Source organism: Myotis davidii, unplaced genomic scaffold (assembly GCF_000327345.1).
Source record: "Myotis davidii unplaced genomic scaffold, ASM32734v1 scaffold332, whole genome shotgun sequence".
Taxonomy (NCBI): Eukaryota; Metazoa; Chordata; class Mammalia; order Chiroptera; family Vespertilionidae; genus Myotis; species Myotis davidii.
In genome coordinates this window covers 2,942,684-2,947,429 of record NW_006285779.1, presented here as the reverse complement: position 1 = coordinate 2,947,429, position 4,746 = coordinate 2,942,684, and the positions used below count along the sequence as shown (strand labels likewise).

The 4,746-nt window shown below is 40.2% G+C and overlaps 1 pseudogene; it reads right to left on the bottom strand.

The window, feature by feature from the left end:
• Positions 1–1,132: 1,132 nt before the first annotated feature.
• Positions 1,133–2,128, bottom strand: LOC102768975 (annotated as a pseudogene).
• Between the last annotated feature and the right edge of the window lie 2,618 nt (positions 2,129–4,746).

Below are 4,746 nucleotides of genomic sequence, written 5' to 3'. Positions count from 1 at the left end.
ATTTTAAAATGATTTGAGAGAGGAAGGGAGAGGGAGACAAAGAAATATCAATGTGAGAGAAACATAGATCTGCTGATTGGCTGCCTTCTACACACCCCCTACTAGGGATCAAGTCTGCAACCAGGGTATGTGCCCTGACCGGGAAGTAAACCATGACCTCCTGGCTCAACCACTGAGCCATGCAGACTGGGCCCAAAATTCTTTCTCTGTGCATCTTCCTCCTCTCCAACACACGGCCATGCAGGCTATCCACCTTGGCCTTCCTGATTGCAGAGAGACTTCTAGGCTACGTGTGCTTTCCCCTTTCTTGCACTGCAGCCTGGAAGCTGCCTCCATGCAGTAAGAGTGTGATCACAGGGCTCACATTGTTTGTTTCTCTCTTCCCAGGGATTACAGTCCTGTGTTGCCTATTGTCTAGTGTCTGAAAAGCATTGTTTTAAATATTCTGTTGTTTGTTTTCTAGTTGTTTAAGGCAGAAGGTAAATCTAGTTCCTGCTATTCCATGTTGTCCAGAGGTAGAAGTTCCGACTACCTTTTTGTCATCACAGTTCTGAGGTCTGTGCTGCGCAAGCTTCCTCTAAGTTCTTGCTAGTGAATTGTATTTCAGACATTTAATCTGGAAGATAAAATCTCCTACTTGGATCTGAGTGAGTCTATAGACAATGCAGCTCATACCGGTGGTTTAAGTGCTATGACAAGCTACTTGGAGACAGATATATGTCAACCACAGTTGTTCTGGAACTCTGGCTCTACAGTAGCAAGAAAGCAGCTGCTCACTGTATTGCTACAATGTCCTCTAGAATATTGTTCCCACTACCAGGGAATGAAGAGACTTACATACATCTAGCTTGAGTAATATAGGTTTGTGGTGGTTCTGCTAAGGCAAATTACTTGCAAAATGTATACATATGTGATTAGGTGAGATTAATTTTCACACAGGAATATTAGTTTTAAATCTGTTAAAAGTTTGTGATTGATAAATTTTATATAAGACCCAGTCCCAGTACTCAAGGAACTTATAATTTAATAGAAGGAGAAAAACAAAGTATTTGTATGACTTTTATTAGTTAAATCAAAAGGAAAACAAAGGGATCCAATTTCTGCACACACTCATCAATATTTGTTATTTTTCTTTTCATACCACAAGAAGCCATAACTTTATTAATGACAGAAACAGTACAAATTTCAAACCAAGCTGAAATAACCCCTTTGAAACACCAAAAAAGGATCCTCTTTTTTAGATGGTTATAGTGTTTATTTCATAATAGCATTTACAATGTCACTACTGTTGTTGTTCAGGACTTGGACGGCCTTTGCTCCTTTTCCCCCCCAAATATAAATTTTTTTATTTCAGAGAGTAAGGGAGAGGGAGAGAGAGATAGAAACATCAATGATGAGAGAGACTCATTGATCAGCTGCCTCCTGCACATCCCCCACTGGGGATCGAGCCTGCAACCCGGGCAGGTGCTCTTGACTGGAATTGAACCCGGAACCCTTTAGTCCACAGGCCAATGCTTTATCCACTGAGCCAAACTGGCTAGAGCCACCTTTGCTCTTGACACATTTGCTTGTGACATGAACAATTTTATGTTCTTAAATTTCATACCTCTTTCATCAACCTTGTCCTCTTTACTCTCCTCTTGCACAGCTATAGTCTGTGTGTTTTCTTGAATGTTTGTGACAACTTCACCTTAAACTTTGAATTTCTCAACAGCTGCTAGCCGTTCTTGGTGAGATAAATTCTCGATCTTGGCTTCCCCCAAAACTATGTAGGTATCTGAAGCTGGGATCTTGTAGACATCTTGTTTTATGGTGACAAAGAGGATATTAGATTTCTGGGTAGTGACTCTAGTAACCCCTATAACCTGTTTGGAAGACCCAGGTTGGACATAGCCTCCCATGCCTTCTTTACATTCTGGCTCTGTTTTGCTTTACTGACTGGTTCTTCACCGATTTCAGTGGCTGCTGCCAGCTGGTCTGTTGCCTGTGTGGAATCTTGTTCTTCCAGCTCTGGTACTGATTCATCACTGTCAGAGTCTGTTCCAGACCTTGTGTCAGCCTGGAGCTGTGGCAACTCCTGCTCTGATGGAGAGATGTTTTCTGTATGGAGGGATGGTTCACCTGGCATTTTGTGGGTGGTGAGGAGTGAGTGGTAACACAGAATCAAGAAGGCAGCAGAAAGAGGTTATTTTTTTTGTTATAGCTTTCCTAGAGCAAGTGAAGTGCTTATCTCATTGTGGTTTTGATTTGTATTTCCTTGATGGCTAACGATGTTAAACATTTCTTCACGTGCTTATCAGACAATTGTACATCTAATTTGGAGAAACTTAGCTCATTTTTACTGTTGATGGGCTAAGATTTTTACTGTTGATGCATGAGAATTCTTTATATATTCTTGATACAAATCCATTATCAAATATATAATTTGCAAAAAAGCGATTCTCTTAAAATTTTTTTAATTGATTTCAGAGAGGAAGGGAGAGGGAAATAGAAAATCAATGATGAGAGAGAATCATTGATTGGCTGCCTCTTGAACACCCCCCACTGGGAATCAAGCCTGCAACCCAGGCTTGTGCCCTTGACCAGAATTGAACCTGAGACCCTTCAGTCCACAGGCTGACACTCTATCCGCTGAGCCAAGCTGGCTAGGGCTGCATTATCTTTGTACTGTCTTGATGGTGTCCTGCAAAGCACAAAAGTTTTTAATTTGAAGTCTAATTTATCTATTTTTTGTTGGTTGGTTATGCTTTTGGTGTCATATCTAAGAAGCTTTACCTAACCCACCATCACAGAGATTTACTCCTATATTTTCTTCTAAGAGCTTCATGCTTTTAGCTCTTTATGCATTTAGGCCTATGGTCCATATTGAATTAACTTTATGTTTGTATAAGTATAAATAAGTTGCCCAATTACATTCTTTTGTGTGTGGATATCCAAATGTCCCAGGACTATTTATTGAAAAGACTACTCTTTTTCCATTGAATTATCTTTGGACTCTTGTCTGGAATCAATTGCCCATAGATGTGTGTTTTTTGTCTCGCTCTCAATTCTATTTTATTGATCTATCTCTATCCTTATGCCAGTACCACACTAACTTGATTACTGTAACTTTATAATACAAAACATATAATAAGTTTTGAAATTGGGAAGCATTAAAGAGTTTTATAGAGGAAAATAGCCCTAACCGGTTTGGCTCAGTGGATAGAGCATCAGCCTGTGGACTGAAAGGTCCCAGGTTCGATTCCGGTCAAGGGCATGTAACTTGGTTGCTGGCACATCCCCAGTAGGAGGTGTGCAGGAGGCAGCTGATCCATGTTTCTCTCTCTCTCATTGATGTTTCTAACTCTCTATCCTTCTCCCTTCCTCTCTGTAAAAAATCAATAAAATATATTTAAAAAGTTAAACATAGAATTGCTATATAACCCAGATATTTTAGTCTTACATATATACCCCAAATAATTAAAAATAGGGACTCATGCCGAAACCAGTTTGGCTCAGTGGATAGAGCGTTGGCCTGCGGACTGAAAGGTACCTGGGTTGCGGGCACTTCCCCAGTAGGGGATGTGCAGGAGGCAGCTGATCGATGTTTCTAACTCTGTCTCTCTCTCCCTTCCTCTCTGTAAAAAATCAATAAAATATATTTTTTAAAAAATAGGGACTCAAACAAATACTTGTATGCTAATATTCATGGCAGCATTATTCTAGTCTAGGCAAAAGGTATAAACAACCAAAGTGTCGGCATCAGCAGATGAATGGATAAACAAGTGTATTATATGGATACAATGGAATATTAGTCACCATACAAAGAAATGAAGTTCTGATACATGCTACAACATGGATGAACCTTGTAAAACATTATGCTATGTGTAAGAAGCCAGATACAAACAGATAAATATTGCATGATTTCACTTATATGCAATTTCTTGGATAGGCAAACTCATAGAGATGAAAAGCAGATTAGAGATTATCAGGGCTTGGGGTTTGGAGAAATGAAAAATTATTGCTTCATGGGTACAAAGTTTCTGTTTGGGGTTATGAAAAAAGGTTTGGAAATAGATAGTGGTAATGGTTGCAGAACATTGTAAATGTAATTAATGCCACTGAATTGTACACTTAAAATGATGAAAATGGCCCCAGCCAGTTTGGCTTAGTGGATAGAGCATCAGCCTGTGGACTGAAGAGTCCTGGGTTCAATTCTGGTCAAGGGCACATGCCTGGGTTTCGGGCTCAATCCCCAGTAGGGGGCATGCAGGAGGCAGCTGATCAATGACTCTCATCATTGATGTTTCTCTCTCTCCCTCTCCCTTCCTCTCTGAAATCAATAAAAACATACTTTAAAAATGGTGAAAATGGCAAATTTTATGTCATATCTATTTCATCATAATTAAAAAAAAAAAAGACTGCTTGGCAGCTATGAAGAGATCAGACTGTAGGTTGAGATGACTGCCATAATCCTGTTTAACCAGGATTTACTCTATCCTTCTCTGTGTTCCAGGAAGCTGACCTGTGTTGATTGAACCCTCTGGCTTTTTCTGGTTGAGCTTGACCAATGTGGAGCACTGGCCAGTGTAGGCAAGAGATCAGACGATATGCGGAGACTGAAGTCAGGGTATTCCCCTGGCTCCCAATCTGTAGGGTTGCTGTGGCACCTATATCTCTTGATGAAAGGTCACAGCCCTCTCCACAAAGCTCTCTTTGTCTCTGTATTCTAATAATGATTCCCATTCCTTTTAGAGCCATAGTGGT